Below are 21,059 nucleotides of genomic sequence, written 5' to 3'. Positions count from 1 at the left end.
GTATATTACAACTTTGCAAGTTAACTTTCCTTTCCAGAAATCCCATAGAATGGTGACAGAGATGAACTTGAGAGATGTGTCATTGACTAAAATCTGCTTTGTTAATTTGCTTTCAAGTGAAAGCATAGGCCTTCACCTGGAAGGAATTTATATTTGTATTATTTCAATTTTTCTTTTCATACACATCACTCTGAATTTTGGGTTTTGAAATAGCATATCGCAGAAATAACTCCTGTTGGACCCTTAGACTTGCAAAAATACTCTAATCATTGGCCGAAACATGCCCCATTTGTGCTTCTTGCTTTGTCAGACCAAACCCATGCTGTTGAATTTCTCAAAAGCTTTAAAAGGGTTAAAGCTATTTTTGGAAGTATAGATGGAGTGACTACCACAGAAGTAGCAAATGGAGTTACGTCCGATGAAATTCTCTGTTTTGACTTGTGCCAAACGTTTTCGTGTTTTTCGGGTTTAACAACTAACTTGCCTTTGCATGTGTTTGTTCCACCTTGATGTCAAAGGTATCAACATATGTGAGAACAAAGAAACGTGAACCCAATATTCCAAATGTTGGAAAATAGGGGAAAAACAGTACAGTCACGGTCTAGTGACCGTGTCGTTTCCCTCTCGCTTAATTGTCTGGCTTCTGTCACCAACCGGCAAAGTCCGGTGGTCGTCGTTGTCCAGTGTCTTTACATCCATTGTTAGAGAATTGGTGACCCGTAAATTTGGTGTCCTCTCATCTGTCTGACATCCCACTTGTTAGACACTTTTAGTAATGGTTGATTCATTACAAATACCATGCCTGTTACCTACGGTTTAAGTGGACTCAGCCCTTTCTTCACCCATTTGTCAGCCAGTAAGGAAAGAACACCCCACAAACTGTTACTCATAGATTTATTTACAGCACTAACAATTCAAATGACATGAGTCATATAAACAAAATTAAATCAATGTCAGCACTAAAACACACATATCAAGTATGCAAGGTACTGATTTAATATATTTATCTCATACATGTTTGCTACCTTGAGGAAGCGTATTAGGGCCACGGTCTAAGAACATGTAACATCTACGTAGATGAAAGTAACCTCGACGTCGCGATCGATGGAACTATAATCTACGTAGATGATGCTTGGCTGACTTTTATATGCCATTTAGAGTAGGCTGGTGGCAATGTATCCTACATAATAAAATAATATACCTTTATGTGGTTTAAAAGACATACGAATACCAATATTTGTGTTTTTCTGTTCTACATCCAATAAAACAAGAGGTAGATTGTTGACCCATGTCTTCATTAACCAAAGTTCTGATCTGTTAGAGCGCCTCACTTCTAATTGACGTATTTATCATATATAATGGCTGCATTATTTAGTAAATATAATATTTAAATTCGTGGTTTTTGTTTGTTGTGTATGAGAATGTCTGGCAAATGATTCTCATGTAACAGTTCTCTTAACTGACCAAACCACAATGGGATTACCCTCTTCTCCATCTACTGGGATAGAATATGCTCAATTTCTTTTGTAACGCAAATGTAGTAAAGATGCCATCTGCTTCAGTGTAACAAGTAATCGCTTTGTGTGTTTGCAAATACGGAAGATGTACAGCTATATGCATATACCAAGGGTACAAATCTACGTTTGTACATAACTTCATAAAACGTTGATGCATGAACATTTCCGTTGGAATTAAACTAACTGAACAGAATAAGCTGTGGATAAAATGATGTTCATGAAATAACCTTCACATAATTACTTAACATTTGTTGTGTGTTCATGTAGTCTATGACACAGTATCATAAACGATCATATAGTTCATATAATTTAAGTATCTTAACAGACAACTAGCAATTGTGAAATAAGGTACGGCGATACTAATGGCAAATCTTCCCCGATCCGTCTTGTCCATGTGGAGACCCATTTGAAGATACTAACTCGAATGTATATTATTTCCAATTTTTAGAACTGATGCTTACTTTAATCATGATTTTACAATTGGTGACATTCTTTAATGTATATATGACACATTTAGGATTTCCTATGTTAGTTATCTTATATTTATAAACACCAGGAAATTTGTGATAAAACAAATCTTCATTACATATAAATTATTTTTGAAACTAATATCTAAATTATTTTGGTACTAATATAGCAACAAAATCATTCTGGTTTCGATATGAAAAGAATAATACCTTATATTACCATACGATAATACAATAACACGTTATCATAGATACATATCTGACTCCAAGACACGTATTATTGATATATCATGTTCTTTTATTACGGGCTTCGAATTTCCCCCACGCCACTGCTTTAAGGCCATACAAACTAAGAACTACAATTTTGCAAATACCGGTCATGGTTTGTTTTATCCGAGGCTGTAATCTATCCCAGTAAGCAGAAAGGCCTTGTGATAACATTGTATCAATTTAAGTAATGATAAATAAGACAATTTCATTATTGGACACAGTCCAGAGAACTATTTTTAAAATATTTACGTCATGGGGGCTCCTCAATTTTGAAAGGATAAAGGATGAAACATTTCATTTTGTTCTGAGGTAGTTTATAAATTAATTGTAACTGTGAATTGTACGGTAGGCTTGACCGCCTTTCTACGGATAAAATACATGTCTATCTGATACGAATATGCATCAATATAAAAGGAATCATATCAAACTTTAGCAAACTAACACTTCTCTGCAATGTGATTGTAGTCGTCTATGGGAATTTCGGGTGAACAACCTGTGCTCACTTAATATATGGATATAGTTAAAATTGCAATCGGGATCTACCAATGGTGCTGTGCTATGTTCAAATGTGTGTGTGTATGTGCGCGCGTGTATGTGTGTTTGTTTGTGTGTGTGAGAGAGAGTTAACAAGAACCTTGTGAGTTTTAAAAAGGAACACGAGATTGAATAGCTCTAAAAAAACACTGGGATAAAATGATCTGTTGAGTTCATGCTGTGATACAAATGCGCTGTAACAACTTACATAAACACCGATAGCAAAGATGCTGACATGGATTACTCTTCCTATATTTGGCAAAAATGTTTTTTTTGTTGTCCTTATGACAATATCTGTAATGTATATTAATTATCTTGGAAACAAAATCCATTAAAATACCTCTTGTTCCAAATTATTTTACCCTTCACAACGCCTGGTATTATTTCAAATTGCTTCAGTTTAACTTATGCACATTATAACTTGACGATTTTTCATAAGTTGACATGTATCATGGTGACATGCAGTTCATACCGAAATAATCTTCCAGATATGATTTTGTTTCTTAAATGCGTGTTACACGAATATGTAGTGGTAGAAACATCTGCACACAAGTTGCACGTCAAGGTCTTTGCAGCGGGTGTTATTCTTTAACCAAGGACTGTCTCCTTGTGTATGGTCTTCATTGTTAACACATGAGATCAATCTATTGTGGCCCGATTACCTGAAGCTTGTAAATTATAGTGACGTAGTCGTCTTACTTCATAGGACAAACATATTTAAACAGAATGTTAACAGCAAAATGAGATAAAATAGCGCTCCAATTATTCTGGTCAGACTGATCATGAGGTGGTGAAATTGGGTTTAACGTCGCGTCCAAGATTATTGCACTTATATAGCGACGTGCATGTACGTGTGTGTGTTTGTGTGGCTGCTTGTACTAGTCCGGACTGATGCCGATTTATAGTGCTAGCTCACTGAGATACCATGCCGCAGTTTAACATGAATACCCCACTCAGACACAGTATACTGACTCCGAGCCGACCAGTCCTTGTTTTAGCCCCTTAATGCCGAGCGCCAGACAGGGTAACAACAAGTACCATCTTTTAACGTCTTTTGGTATGACGCGGCCGGGGATCGAACCCCGGACCTTCCGCTCTCCGGGCGGACGCTCTACCACTAGACCACGGAGGCGGTCTCGGACTGATCATGAGGTCAGCAAGTCAACAACAAGGCTATTCCTTCCACCACATGTCTCTCATTGCCTTGACGGTTACATAACTTCCTGACCTCCATGTGTTGATGTTTGTCTCTGAGCGGGACAGAGGCTGCTGTTACCATTTGGCAACAATCAGTGAATCATAGTCATTAGTACAACGAGAAACAAAGGATCAGCAAGCTTTCATTATGTCAGCCATATATTTCACCAGTTTTCCCCACAACTTGGAGTACGTAACACAACCCTGATAAACCAAGTAATTTTACCGTAACCGTCTAGTGGAACCAGAATGTGTCTACAGACTTGAGGCAGAAGTGAACGTTCGCGTTTGGGGCCGTGGTAAGGTTCCTTCACTTTGAATTGACAATGTGAAAACAAAAACTGTTTGAGCATATACACGATTATTAATACCAAGAATGTGCCTGCCTAATTGACATAAATGACGACATGAACATGACATAAAACACATAACGGGTATCCATGACCATTGGGACTTTTGAACACCTGTCTGTAATAACCTATTCAGTTTGTCCTGTTTATTGATAATGACGAATTTCACATCAACAATATGTTTAATCGGTTTAAAAATTCTTATTATATTATACTCAGATTAGACGTATCCTTGCAGATATAAGTCAACCATTACCACAGGATGGAATCCATCAAATAATCAATACAATCAGCGGGCATATGAACATTTGTATGGTGAAATTGCTATTTCAACTCATTTAGATTGGCTTCTGCATGGAGTTAATGATGGCCTTGGTATCCCATACAGTGGCACACGCTCTGTTCAAGAAGTCAGCAATAGTTTATTGAAAGGTGGTTGGCTTCGATGGGACATTGCTCTCTCGAGTAACGAGTGGAGAGATGATCATATGAACTTTGAGGGTGGAGTTGTATTCGCTGTTCAACAGGTTGAGCAACCACAAGATGCTGAAAATGCTTGATATTCATTTTAAATATTATCAGAAGTTATTACTCACCCCGGTATTGAAAGACTTAATGACTCAGTCAGAACTTATGTATGGGCTGTTGTTGGGGCTCAGGCGCAAACACGTACAAACATCATTGGTGGATTCGCAGCGTTTGTTGCACAAAAGCAGTTTGCTGAAACGTAGAGGATGCTATTTCGTCACCTGTTACTCCACCTTCGGCCAATAACCCATATCAAGATGCTCTACAGTATGCTGGTGGTAAAGTAACAGATCTGTATATGACACCGAGTAACATGGAACTAAAGATTGTTCAAGTGGTAGGTTATAATAACAAAATTGTAATTACTACTGATAAACAAACACTAGGTATCAATTCAGATATTAACACTGTCTTAATAACCCACCCAAGCACGGGTGAGACAGGAATAGTCAAACCACAGCCACCTGCTGTAATTCAGCCAAACACAGTAGTAACATCTCAACCACGTTCAGTAATTGAATAAAGACCACATATTGTTACTCAAAATCAACAACATATCGATCAGAAAACAACACTTAGAGTAGGTGGAATTGCGGCAGGTTTATTCATGATTTGGATAAATAGTTTTGACTAAGCTAAGTAGCAGTCTCAGCGAATACAGTCTAGAGCCAGGATACAATACTTCTTAATATACCATGAAGTGCAGATGCAATTTTCCCTGCAAGATTTCCTAGAGCTTCTCCTAATGACTTTAAATTCTATTTATCCACTCTTTTACACCATCTGCATCATTATTAAAAAGTAGCAACAACAAATGAAGAATAATTATATGTCCAGAGGAAAGGGAAAAGTGTAAAATCGAGAAATACAGAACTATATTTTCTCATGACATGAAAGAATAGTGTTAATTTGGGCCATGCTGCGTTGAAGACACAATTCTTCTATAAATAATAAACTATTATACCAGATGACAAACTTAGTTATCCTGTCACACTAATCCTTGTTTACAATGATCGCATGTCTAAACAAACATTCTTTTTTATATACTTAAGTAGAAATATCACGATAGACAGTGCATACAACTGTTTGGCAAACAATATCAAGCAATATTTTAGATTCAGAATCAACATACCATGACATAACAGAAACATATATATTAAATTGTATATATTCATATTTGCCGCTATTCACGATAAATTTATTTTACCGTCACGGTTTAAAACTACTCTGAACTACTTGTATGTATAGATCATCTTATTTTTAAACAGAAGGCGGACGTATTATATATCTAACTGTTACAAAAGTCTGCTGAAATCTTCTATTTCATTATTATGTAAAATGCTGTCAACATGAATAAATGCCAATTATGTCATAACACTCCAAATAGAGTTGTCATAATGAACATAGTTTTAAAGTATATTTGTCACATGCAAGAATACTGTCCGGTATTATTAGTAATATTTTCAATATCAACCACATATTGTGAGAATCCAGTAAGAAGAAACTGAGTGAAGCAGTGGTAAAATTGATCCATATATACAAAATTGTATATTTTTGGATATACCATATGTACAAATTGTATATTTTGTATATATTAGAATTTTCCCTTGTGTCGAGACCATCTTGAAAGGCTCATCTTGCCTAAAATATCAACGTTCATTAATTTTCTTTTATTTATCTGTAACTTTTGCGGCGTAGCTATATATATTTGTATGTTACTGTTTGTTATCTACGATAAATCACTACCAAAATATTATATTTAAATACGTACATAAATTCAACGGCAAAATTGAACGAAAGGCTTATATTTTGCTCCCTTAGTAAATTGCTAAAATGATTGAGTAAATACACTGATATGATTGTACATGTGTCCTGGAAAACCTTTTTAACTGACGGTTAGCGTTGATTTCGACCGTTTGCAAGATGCCCTATTCTGCATATAGTTGATTTGAAATGATTGACAAATGTTTTAATAAGGTTATAAACATATATAGTTGAACAATGTCAAAATTATTTGAAATATATGTCATGATAGTATGATGATTTGACACTTTCGTATTCAAATCGTCACAATATCTAGAATTAGCCTCGGGGTCGGGCACCATCTTTAAAGAAACCAAACAAAGTGTATATGACCATATCTTAAATTGGGGATTTCTCGACAGTGAAGTACCCCCGGGGCAAGTCAGTATATATACTCTAGACACACTGAATGGTCACGAATTTACGGCATGTTCAATTATCAGCTTGATAAGAAAATTTGAATTCGTGCCATGAGAATAAGGATTACGGCTTTCCTAAGAAGTTTGACCAAGTAATGTCTACATAAGTTAAATAATAATTGAGAGAAGTCCGAAAATATTGATATGACTTGGACGTATCAGCAAACGTGTGACGATAGCGATAGGGGCTGAGAGGTATGTACAGATAGATAACACTGACCATGCTCCAAGGATGTTATACAAGTTTCCATACAGCTGCGACCTTCACATGTTTATCTAAATATAACACAATAAAGGCTTTCACCACAGTCAATTTTTATATAAATATTGAGGACAAAATGACCAATTTTACCACTATGACAATACATTTAGTTTCACATCTGCGTTTTTACATAACCATTAAAGAAGTTCAGTTTTGAGCAAAGGAATATATTTCCTAGGCCATGCACTAAATATTTTCTTCCATGTGTCAAGCATTTTAATAAGGCTAAACAATAAGTTAAAGAAACAAGTTGAATAATTATTCAGGATACTTGTGGACAAAAACGCATGTATTTGACAGAATGATATTACCAATCCTTAACTATGGCGCTAAAATGTGGGGGTTTCAACGGATTCAATGTGTCGAAACAGTTCAGCTTAAATATTTCAAGAAGATTATCTATGCTCCTCAAAATGCATGCAATGCTGCGAAAGAAATACTGTCTCCGTGGCGCAAGTAATGAAAATGTTATCTTTGTGGACTAAACTTATCTCAATGGACAACAATCGACTTCCAAAGCAAACGTACATAGTGTTACATGGACTGGACAGTGTAAACCATACATCGTGGGTGTCATATGTTAAAGAAACTTTATTTAGATATGGATTTGGATACACTTGGATCATTCAGGACTCTGGAAATAAATCAGTATTCTTATCAGAAATAAAACAACGTATCATCGACGTAGATATTCAACAATGGCAAGCAGACATTACAGACAACTCTAAACTATCTTCCTCCTCTACTTTTAAATCTGTTTTAAATGTCGAACTTTATCTTACACATATCAATTTACGGACTTACTTACAACCATGTTGGCCTATGGGCGAAATATTTTAAAAAGGCTTTCATTAAGTTGAATTAAGTTCACAATGATTTCAATTATGTGTCATGATACTTGTAGAAACAACTTTATGCATTTTAAAAAAAAAAAAGCGTTTTGAGCAAATGAAAATATTTTCGCCCATTTGCGAAATATTTCAATAAGGACACAAATTAGTTTGATTTAGTCAAAATGTGTTGAATTATGTGTCATGATACTTGTAGAACCATCTTTATATATTTCCAAAAGAGAAACATGAGTTTTGAGCACAGGAAAATATTCTTTTGCCAATTGGCGACATAGTCTAAATTGTGAGTTTTCGAAACATTTTTTCTCATTTTCCCCCTTAGTATGTACCCATGAAAACCGCATACTGAATTCTGGAAATATCTTTCACCGAGACTGGACACAGCATGAACAGTGTTTCTGGGCAAATGGGTTTCCAGAATTAAAATGTGAGACGTGTTAGTTGTTATTTTAGTACTTGTCCAGAGGAATCCCATATCCAAAACCTCATCTTACTGTGTTATGTAAAAATGAAAACGAAACAATGAACGTGCAACAAAGCATTATCCATGGTCTTATTAATTTGCTTATTGTTTATATAAATGTGTTGAAATTAATTACAACATTGTAAATAAAGTATATATCATGTTGACACTTGTTCTCTTGTTACTTACACTACAATGCGAAAGCCTCCACAGAAACTACGCAGGGGCTATAAAGTTTCAAGTATCATTCAGTACTATGTCTACTATTGTTTGTTTTCGTGTGAATGTAATATGTAATGTAATGTAATGTGTAATTCTTTGCTCCTCTGTTCTCCTCTACATAATGCTTTACACAGGTACATGTAGGATATTTGAATTTGCTGTGAGTATATATGGACTCACGGGATCCATACATATCCTCACATAGACATTTCCCCACAGGACAATTCTCCACATGGACATTTCCCCCTCTCAAAGTAAGACGTTTTGTTTTGGTAAAATTTAAAAAGAGAATTTTTCCTAAGAATTAGTAAGAGGAAGTTTGCTGGGTGTAACATAAGGGGTATTAGAGAAGTCAGACTGTCGGTAGGTCCTTGTGTACAGGATCTCATTAGAGTTTGTGATTTTTACAATTGCTCACGACCCGTGAAGATTCCGGGGTAGAATTGGTCTTCAGCAAAACATGCTTGCCGTAAAAGGCGACTGTGCTTGTCGTAAAAGGCGACTTACGGGATACATGTCATCGATCCCAATTGCGAGGATCGATCCTCATGATATCAACCACTGGATTGTCTGGTCCAGACTCGATTATTTACAGACCGCCGTCATATAGGTGGAATATTGCTGAGTGCGGCGTTAAACAACAAACGAACCGAACCTACTACAATTGCTCACTGAGCATGCTGAATATTAGTGTTCGGGATACCAAAGATAACAGTTAATTATTACAGGAAATTGGCTATGAATATAGCTAAAATATCCTTTCATCATTGCCAAGATATTTTCTTAACTTTCTGCTGGTATAAATGTGCTGGAGAAAGAAACACTATCAAATGCACTCGTCAAAAGCAGGTGATAAAGCCGCATGTCATTCTAATACAGGAGACTAAACACAGCAAAAAAGCCAAATTCACACTACCAGGGTACATCCAATATAGAAAAGACAGAAAACGACGTATGCCTGACAACAAGGGAGGAGGACTAATCACCCTTGTCCACGACAGCTGTACCTAAAAAAATATCGAATCAAACGAATCAACGAAGGAAACCTTGAAACCCAAGTATTCTTCCTAAAATTGGCAAATGGCAAAGAATTACGCACAGCTAACATATACCACAGGGTTACCCATGAAACGAACATGGAAGAGCTAACAAGAGTAGCTCAAATTGTCGGCAAAAAATGGCATAATCCTTCGCGACTTTAATTCCCACAACCCTCTTTGGGAAGACAGGAATGATTCATGCAAATACGGCAATATGATAGAGAAATGGGTTGAGGACGACAATCTCATAACTTTGAACAACGACAGTCACACACGTTATGACCAAGTCCACAACACGTGGAATTCAATTGATCTCACAATAGCCACCGACAACCTCACCTCACATTGCCAATGGCAAGTCCATGATGACACTTGGGGAAGCGATCACCTTCCTATACTCACCTACATTGGTAGCCCACCACAATTAGAGGAACAGCCAAATCCTAAGCCCACATGGGACTATGCAAAGGCTTGTTGGCCTAAATTCAGGAAGGAATGTATATCATTCAAATCCTCAGAATTTGCCTCGTATAATCCTGATATTTTTTGCCAAAATCTCACCTCAGCAATTATTGCCGCAGCTAAAAATCAATTCTCAGTGGGAAAGAAAGCCCTAAATAGGTCAAACAGAGATACATCAGCAAGCGCCCAAGTCCGAGCAGCTAGGACAAATATAAGACAGCTCATAGACGATTCTAAAAAAGAGTCATGGCAGACCTGCAAATCTCTAAATGAAAAAAACAAACAAATGCTAAAACAGTCTGGAGCAAAATACACGCAATCAGGGGTAAGCATTAACCCACAAAAAGTCCCAAGTTAGCCAACGCCCATACAGTCAAAGAAAAGGCCAAATTTCTAGACGAGCACTTCTCATCTGTCAGCAGCAACACAAATTGCAGCAAAGAATTAAGACAGGACAAAATGCTTATGCATAAGATATCAAAACAGCCAAAGCAAGCACCTGGTAAACAATATACCGTTTACTGTGACAAGTGTTTGATGATGTGATACAACATAGAAAAGGCACAGCACCTTGTCTTGACACAGCCAGTTACGAGATATTGAAAAACCTACCTGATCAAACCAAAAGCTTACTCACTGAGATGTTTAACACGATATGGTCCAAAGGGGAAGTCCCAAAAGCATGGAAACATGCTGCAGTTATCCTGCTTCTTAAGCAAGGGAATGGCGAAGCTTTATCAAACTCTTATCGACCGATCTCACTCACCTCAAACATGTGCAAAGCTATGGATGCAATGGTTATAAAAAGGCTCATGCATCGCCTTGAAAGTGGCAACTACATCACAACTGACCAAAGAGGCTTCAGGAAGGGATACTCGTACCTAGACCATATTCTAAGACTGGAAAATGAAATATTAAAAGCTCAATTAAACAGACAATACTTAGCCGCAGTATTTCCGGACTGAAGCAAAGCCTTCGACTTGGTATGGCATGTCAGACTCCTCACAAAACTAGCACAAAATGGAGTAGAAGCACTGTCATCTTTGTGTTGTAAAGCCGCTGGACCAGATGGAATTCGTCCTGAAATTTGGAAACATCGAGGTGATGTGTTACTTCCATACTGACATGTTCTGTTAAATAGTATTTTTGAATCTGGTTATTTCCCTTTGCCACTGGTATAACTTTCCCACTTCATACGAAAGGCATTACAAACTATGTGAACAACTACAGTGGAAGTTCTTTAATGGCCATTTGCGGAAAAATATGTATGTGTGTCAAGCTTGACCTCATGCTGGGTACTCTACAATTGATAATATGTTTCCAATACAATCACTTATTCAGAAATATTTATCCAAATCCATGGGTAGATTTTATTGTTTATTCGTTGACATTCATAAAGCTTTTGATTCTACCAATCGAGAACTTTTATGCTCAACAAGATATTAAAGGCAAAATGCTGAATATAATTAGTGATATGTATTCTAAGATATCGGCAGCTCTAAATAAATCAAATGTTAGCATTTCCGAATACTTTGATTGTTTAAACGGTGCTTGTCAAGGTTGTGTTCAAAGTCCACTTCTATTTAGTATGTTTATAAACCAACTTGAAGATGAATCAGCTTGGCGCAAGAGATTTTTGTTTGTGCAGGCTTTTTAGATTTGCTTTTATTACTATATGCAGATTTGTGTCTGTTTTCTGAAAATGTTATTGGTTTGCAAAAGAAAAAAAATATATTTTTGAAATATTGTTCAAAATGGGGTTTGAAAGTTAATTTAAGTTCAGTTGTTTTAAGTGAGTGCGGTTGGTGTAATATATATATTGTGACTCATTCACCAGATGCATTAAATATTGGTATATATTGCCAAATAAACACAGTAATGCAACAGACTATTTATTGTGATGACATTGCGTAACAGCTAAAACTATACATACAGCACAGACATGAACACAATATATATTTGTCATTAAGGGGATTCTCATGTTACTATTTTTACTAAGCATCTGTCAACCCCAAGCACCTGCATACAGCTAAGACTCAGTGTGGTGTCAATCACTCAATTAAGTGTCAAATGTCCTCAAGCATTGGGACACACTGGCATTAAAGGACGCTGAAATTATACGATGACTGTTCCAGCAAATAGCCTGTAATATTGAGTATTACCAAAACGTGTTATGACTGATGAGGGAATTATCCTTACCGCAGTTTTGAGTTTTAGCACAATATATTGTCTACTTAACATAGTGCCATCATCCGTTACAAATAAATGGTCACTTGGAACCACACCATGTCGCAATCACAGCTATACATAGGCTTGCAAGGTCCTTAGGAGGCAGCATATTGTGTTCACAGCATATATTGTGAGGCTAACACCACGGCGAAAAAGGTCAGTCTTTGAGCTCTTGGGGGTTATGTCAAAATGTGTGAGGTTGGCCGCGAGGACAACCGAAATGATGGAGAGATTGACGTCAGGGTCAAACTTGTCACATGTGAAATCCTTACACCTGAGCAATGCAAAGAAGGCAGCTGTGAGGAGTCTTGAGGTATACTGAGAAAATATGCCCTTGTCACATTCTAGTTACAAGTCTGTCCAGCACAGTTGTAGTAATGGCAGCTGCGTCAGAGACCTGTCACCTTGAACACGCTTGACAGATTTGAGAATTGTCTGTTTGCGATACATAGGAGCATAATACCAGGGATCAGTAATGCCCCCTTTAAAATAACTGAACCGTATACCACATAGATGGTGTTTGATGGTGGCATACTTGAGGCCCAATCTGCAGTGACAATGTGCCACAAAGTTTATTAACACCTGCTCTGACAGCAGATACTGTGCTGCCAATGGCTCCGCTTCATGCACATGAATGTAAGGAATGCAGCTAGACCTGAGTTATAGACGGCTTGATTTTTTATGAGATTGCTTTCGCAAAGGCTGTTGACCTCTTGCCTGGCGGCAAGGTCAGTTGTTTGAGGTCAAAACACATAGTTGGCGTTCGGTCGGCTGCTGGAGCGAATTTGTGAAACTTTGTTAGCTGTAAACGAGATAGAGCATCACCAATTAAGGTAAGGCGACCTGGTAGGTAAGTATCATGAAAGTGGTTGTTGATACACGTTTACACAAAAGCTGCATAATGAATGGTGATCTTGAACATGCTTTGAGCAGTATGTCCACAGTTGCTGTGTTGTCACAGAAAGACCTAATGCTTTTGTTGCACCACTGTTGAACCAAGATTGCTGCTTCTATAACAACTGGAAACAGGTCTAATAAGGCAATGGATAAGTTTCCATGCTGAGAGTACATTCTCTGGCCATTTGTCTGCAAATCAGTGACCTTTGAAATAGGCCCCAAATCCCACAGATGCTGCCCCGTCAATGTATAGCTCGAACTGGGGGATTGGGAAGGAAAAAGAAAAACGAACAACAGTTCGAAGTTGTGAGGAATGTTCTCCACATTTGGAAGTCAAAGAAACATTCTTTGGAGATGGTGACATAGTGATGAAGGTGAGTCACTATGTGGGCCAATTTGAGTAGGAAGCTGATGAAGACTCTGCCTGTTCTGATGACCTACATAGTGAAAATGATGTGTCCATTTATGGACAATAACTTTCTTTTGATGACTGTCTTTTCTGTTAGAACAGCACTGATAATTGTCACAATTCTCTCCACTTCCTCCTGCGGAAGTCGGGTTTGCATGTTTAGCAATTCGAGAATAATCCCCAGATATTCCAACAACTGTGTAGGACCAACAGTCTTGTAATGAGATAGTGGAATATTGAACGTGTATAGCAGCTAAGACATTGTTCTTCCTTCTGCCAGTGAAGAGTCTACTGTCAGGAAATCATCAAGCACATGAATAATGTGAGGTATGTTGAACACATTTGTAACAATCAAGCGTAAAGTATCCAAGAGGATGTCAAATAGTTTTGGGCTGGACCGACAACCAAAGACTAACCTGGTATAATGAAATATTTGATCCATTCACAAAATTCCATGAAGATGTCAGATGGACGGGGGAATTGGAATTAGTTTAAAGGCATCAGCTATGTCAGCTTTGCACATGTGGGGACCCTTTCCCAACTGTTTAATAATGTTTATGGCATCATCGATGCGCACAAAGGTGAGAGAATACTGCTCTTTGGCGGATAGCGAATTGAGGCATGGATGCTCAGCATTGTCATGTGGTGCTGGCAAGTCTACTATCAGTCTCAGTTTGTGTGAATATTGCGCTTCTACCACACCTATGGGATTGATCCGATGTGTATTGAATGGTGATTGTATAAATTGACCAATTAAAAAATCCTTTCTCTTTCTCGGCTTGTAGTAGTGTCTGGTTGTGTTTTTTCTCTTCTGTCAACACCCTTAGCTACCATCCGTATGCTGTTGGACAGATTCTAGATGCAGGAAACCATGGAAATCATGAGGAATTTGGCAAAATCAACCACACCTTTGCCATCCCGATATCCTGATTATAAGAGGTCAGCAAGTTGCAAGATTTAGAGTGGACCATGGAGATTTGAGTCATAGTTTCGGCCGGACATCAACTTCCACCATTTTTGACATTTTATGCACCCTACACCCAGAAAACTTGTGTTATGTGTGTTTTCTTTCTAAGATCCGGACAGTAGGTGTTTCCACAGTTACCCACTACTAGACAGGACGTAAAACGGCAACACCTGGGTGGTGATGATTTTCTGCTTTGACCTTACGTTGGCCCCAGCGGCCAACGAAACTAGACTGATACCAGAGGTTGTTATCAGGATGCATGCACAATACGGATACTAAGGGTGTTGACCGAAGAGAAAACTCAGGGGTGAAGCTTGAGACCACAGCGGCCATATCTATTGTTGATGGATTGAAATATATCGAAAGGGTACAGGTTGATAATAGCATGACAGAACGGGCACCGGGACTTGACATTCATAGACAGTGCTGTGGATAATTGAAGTTTTTAAGAATAGTCTCGAAATGGTTTGCACTATAACAAAACAGAAAAATGACAATTTATATATATTGACACAATTATAGTAAATGATGTGTGTTAATGGATTCAAAAATAGGGGTCCATCTAGTGAGTGATTCTTAAATAATGTTAAATTGCCATGTAGACTGTCTGGGTAGCTGATGCACCCAAACAAGAACTGGTACTACTACTACTACTACTACTACTACTACTACTACCAGTGGCCAGTGGCTATCACAACTACTGCCACTGCTACTTCAAAAATGGCTTCTAGTTACTGTCCAGAACTATCATATCACTACTGCTACATTTATTACAACTACCAATACAACTATTGTATATAGAGGGTTAACTTGTCACATCAGTACCGTAAGACGCAATATCACGCACCACACGATATAGGACAACTATTATTCGTTATATTCAAAAGGTCCCTGGTGATATTCAAAAATAACCCAAAAGGAAAACATGTGGACATTCCGATCTCACACAAGTATCCGCACGTAAATAGATTTATCATATAATGGGTAGGTTTCTCGGCAGGATAAAGCCAACGGATAAAAACGATATCCGTTGGGGTCATATGCGGATAGAGATGCAAATACCAAAGGTCAAGTAGGACTACTTTCACTGTTTATAAACAAACATGGCGTCGCCCTCGTCATTCGGCGATCGAGTCAGAATTAACCATCGTGAATCTGGATAAACTACAGGGATAATTGCCATCATTATCAAACGAACAGTCTAATATACTGAAAATCAGTGTCTAACCATGACGTAGCTAAGGCATTTTATAAGTTTTGGCAACTTTCGAGAAACAATTTTGCGAGGGCACGAGGCCTAGCCAAGCGGGATTAGTAGCCATATCTGTGCTTGTAGACCTCTGTGGCTTGAAACCTTCTCCACAAATCAAAATGGTTGGATTCGGCCGAAATATGTTTGAACTGTTACCTTGTTTCGATTTGTCACTGTGTGTACATCTGACTACACTTCTTAACGTTATGAAAGGACAGACCGACTGTCAACAACGTCTGACCGTGGCCGTGACTCATAGACTAGGGTTAGAGTAGCTTCCCTTTGACAAAGGGCAGTTACTCTAGCGGACAGACCGATGGATTGCCACGAAAGGCAATTAAAAACAACTGTTGTTTTGCGTATAAGTTGCTTCGCCACTGTATATGAAACAGATTTCAGTTGGAACTATATTGGCTACTGTCACAGTCCTACTGACACATCACTTACCCTGTGACGTAATAAATATTAATGCGCGCATTCCAGGAAAACTCGCAATGTTTCGGTAATGTTTGTGAGAGAGGGAAAGCGATTTTAAAGCACAGAATTAAAGAATGACATTATATGATAAAGAGGTTATCACGCTTGTGTGTTTGGGGATGGTAAATATCCTGTATTAGGAATAAACACTATGTATTTAGCTCGCCAAGGCTCGCTATATACAATGTTTATTCCTAATGCAGGATATTTACCATCCCCAAACACACTCGCGTGATAACCTCTATAGACACTAAGGTTTGTTGTCATGGGAGATATACGACTACAGTGTTGAATTCACGAAACAACTTCGATAATATTAATCTTCTTTCACAACACAAATAATGCTAGCGTCATCGCCAGGCATGCCACACGTATTGACTGAAAACCAAATCAGCTCGTAATACTTTCTGCGTTTCAAAAGTTATCTTTTGAATGATTGAAATGCGATGCGATGTCTTTTTCAATAATACATGAAAAGGTTCTTCCTATGTGAAGAGACCCTCACTTTTATTGTACGTCCTTAATCAACCTAACAGTAAGAACGCATACAGAAAGACATGTGTATTAACATTTAAATTCACTCAGAGAGTCCCTCTCATCACATGCTAGCTAAATGAATACACCTTGCCCGTGAGTAGATAACTTTGGATAACTATCCATCCTCACATCCTCATTTGATGACGTCACAAGTGCACCTAGTAACCCCACGTGACTGATGACGTCATATAACCTTGACCTTGAGGGTGGGGGTGTGTTGTCAACGTCATTGCCTCATTAATATGCAAAATAACTCATTAATATGCAAATGTATGCATGACGTCACAGGTCAATTAGGTTAATAAAGGATCAACTGACCAGATGCAATCATGCAATTAATGACTTGACCATTCGTTAACCGTAGAACACGGGATAGTAATGAATGTCCCTATATGGACATGTTACAACGACCGGGGGTTGGGTTGGGTCTTGACTCACGCGGAATGGAATGTCATTGTAAGACCATTTTGGCGCGAGAACATGTGGTGAACATTTGAACCTTTTGCGTTGAAGACATTTCTCTATGCACATTCGGGGGCGGGCTATGTGTGGTAGGATTAAAAAACCCAGGAACAGGTTCATGTAGAATGATCTCCCGATATTCAATTACGTTCATTAAGAGTCAACTGATTGGATGCAATCATGCAAATAATTACTTGACCATTCGTTAAACGTAGAACAACAAGTGTCTAAAAACAAGATGGCGGACGTTGCCATGAACGTGTCACGTGTGCTCGGTTTGAATCTCGCGCCTGACCTACAAGTCAGTTCTATGGGGCCCCATTCCACAAAGCGATATGAGACTAAGTTGATCCGCAAGTGCATTAAGTCATTTATAGTCAAATATAATCATGACGTCACAGGTCAGAAAGGCTAATGAGAGGTCTGTTGTTCCAATGCACGAATGCAGTGTGTTAATGAGTCCTTTCATTAAGTGAGAACACAGCGTAGTAATGAGTGTCCCTGTATGGAAGTGGCTACTACGAGATTCAAATGTGATTCACGGGGAAAGGAATGTCATTGTTAGACATATGCCATTGATGCATGTATTTCGCGAAGTAATGACTGTCACATGTGGTAAAGAGGGGTGTAAGTTGAATTTCCATAGAAACCACATGTCCAGTTCTTAACTCTTCTAGTGTTACCTCTTATAAGTTCCTTTTAACATTCAGTTGCCATGACAACTAAATAAAAAAATAAGGGTTAACAGTCTTGACTCCTAGCTAGAGGTCAGCTCGGAGAACTATAGAGTCGGTCTCGCGAAACCCGTGTGTTGAAGACTGTAGTGTATGCCAGTCTGGTATAAGACGTTTTAATACTGTAAAATTCTATTCTTTTTATTCTAAAAGATGTTTGAGTTCAAAATGTCGGTTCAGTTTCCTATTTCAATGGAAAAAATACTCGTTTAACCCATACCCAGAATCATTTTCATCAGAAAAAATAGAGTGAAATAACGTCGTTTCAAGACATTTTATACGATATCCTTTCACATGTCAACAATTTACAATGAAAAAAAATAAATCATGTCTCAAGTTTATTTCATTGAAAAAAACAATACAAGCGTGTTTCAGTTTTAATGCATAAAACTCTTGTTCTTTAACAATGTGTTTTCAAACCTTAAACGAGAATATTGATAGTTGAATTTCATCATTTCAGTACATATAACCGGAGAGTAGTTTTAAAAAGTGGTTTCTCAGACGCGGAAAGGAATGATATTATCAGCACAAAATCACGTCACAAACTAAGATGAAGAAACATACATCTGTAACCAATCTTCCAGCTGAGTCAACTTCAAAACATGGGCTTACTCTTCATTTCTTATATATCTTTATCAGATTTCTCTAAGATGGGCTATGTTAAACTTTGATGACAAGTGGATGTGTCCTGAATCAAAATTAGGTCACCAGGTTGATCGACCTACACATGTTGACTGAAACACTGACCGGAGTAATGTTTGAGACTACTAACCTTAGCTGACTTGTGACATACATCCCTCGTTATAACAAACGGAAGAGAGATTTCTTGTCTCTGTCAGTGTTAAACCCTCAACCCATGGTATAATGAGTGTGTTTCACCGACCGCATCAATCACATGATCCCGACAAGAATGAATGATCTTGATGAAAAACTGTTACTTGCCAACACTGGTAATGTTTATCCGACCTAGCCGATAGTGTTTGCATAACATTTTTTCAACACTGTCTGGCTCACCCAACGTAACAGGGCACACTACGCCTAAAGTTTCCACGGGTTAAATTGAGGTCACACACATATGTAAACTCAGGGGTATTGTCCTCCGTCACGTGATCTCCTTCACACGCACGGTCTCAGTACTACTCTAGCATGACATAACAGAGAACAGAACACAATATAAAACGTACACTTGTGTTTATTTTTTTAATATCAAAAGTAGAAACAAATTTACTGAACTTCTAGGTTTTGTTTTGTTTTGTTTTGTCTCCTTCCTTTCCCTCCCAATCGTCTCAACTTGTAAGACTGCCGGCTCCCCAGGGTTGTAAGTCTGTAGGGTGGAAGGTTGTCTATGAGTCGGGTGGCACTGTCCATGAGTGGGGTGGGAGGCAGGTTGAATCTACTACAGGGTGAAGATGGTGGGGTGGATGGTAAAGGGATCGAGCAGGGTGGAGGGTTATCAGGGATCGAGCAGGGTGGGGGGTAATAAGGAATCTTTGGGGTGAGATTGGGTGCTAGAGTGGTCAGAGGAGTGATCAGAGAAGGCTCGATAGAGGTCAGAGGAGTGGAGACAAGAGGAGTGACAGGGGTCTGGGTGGAAACAGATCTAACAAAAAGTGATGGGGCTGCAACAGAAGAAAGTTCATGCATTGGGTTAGAAACAGATAGTAGAGGCGGGATGATGGAGAGGGAAAGAGAAAGACGACGGCAGGGTGGGGGAGAGGCAGGTACATAGGATACCTCACACTGATTGTGATGGTGTTGTCCGAGACGGCAGCGTCGAAGTATTGCTTTCCTAAAACGGAAAACAATACCCGACGCTATCGTGAACAATACAAGCACAATCAGTGAAACTATAGCGTCTGTGAGGGATTTAAGACGGGCTGAAAAGAAAGGAAAAAAGCGGTGTGAATAAAAATGTTTAAGAACAGTAGTTATAGCTAGAAATGATTATTATTAAACTGTACTTTCTGAAGATTGAGTGGTACATACATACATACATACATACAAACATACATATAGTTTACAATGTGGTAAGGATCATGATGCCTGATAATATTACATCTATATGTTTGGTACTCATGAATAAAACGATAGCAATTAATATTATTATAATTGTACCTGTTTCACTCCCCACCACTGCCTCGACATCATCATTTTCATTGTCATCGTCATCGTCATCATCATCATAATCATCAGTAACTATGTGAGAAGAGGATATAATATAATATATGGGGGTTGTAGCATTGGCAGAGTGAATAAATATGGGTGAAGGAGCAGCAGCTGTAGTAGTAGTAGTAGCAGCACTAGTAGTAGTAGCAGCAGTGGTGGAAGTAGGAGTAGTTGCAGTTATAGCAGTATCAGTAGTAGCAATAGTAGTTGCAGCAGTAGTAGCAGTAGTTGTAGCAGCAGCAGTAATAGAAGTATCATTAGTAGCAATAGATGATGCAGCAGCACTAGTAGTTGCAGCAGTAGTAGTAGTAGCAGCAGTAATAGAAATATAAGTAGTAGCAATAGAAGTTGCAGCAGCAGTAGTAGTAGTAGTAGTAGTAGTAGTAGTAGTAGTTGTAGTAGTAGTAGTAGGTAAAGTATTAGTGGCATTTACTGAAGTTGACGTTGTATCTGAAATTTAAGAATAAATGCTAGGGATGAGAAAGAGATCGGTAGGTAATTCAAAGCATATTGAGACATCAGTAATATTGAATCACCCCACTGT

At 38.2% G+C, this 21,059-nt stretch overlaps 1 protein-coding gene across 1 annotated transcript in view; it reads right to left on the bottom strand.

Annotated features, from left to right (window-relative positions):
* Positions 1–19,379, bottom strand: part of LOC124122109 (sodium- and chloride-dependent glycine transporter 1-like) — an 88,999-nt gene extending 69,620 nt beyond the window's left edge. Inside the window, exon 1 of the mRNA XM_048391931.1 lies at positions 19,122–19,379. The gene's annotated coding sequence lies outside the window, so the exon portion shown is untranslated. The remainder of the gene's footprint in view (positions 1–19,121) is intronic.
* Positions 19,380–21,059: the final 1,680 nt, after the last annotated feature.

Source organism: Haliotis rufescens, unplaced genomic scaffold, assembly GCF_023055435.1.
Source record: "Haliotis rufescens isolate VD_foot unplaced genomic scaffold, xgHalRufe1.0.p SCAF_102, whole genome shotgun sequence".
NCBI lineage: Eukaryota > Metazoa > Mollusca > Gastropoda > Lepetellida > Haliotidae > Haliotis > Haliotis rufescens.
Note: the sequence above shows the minus strand (reverse complement) of the source record. Positions and strands in the feature narration are given on the sequence as shown.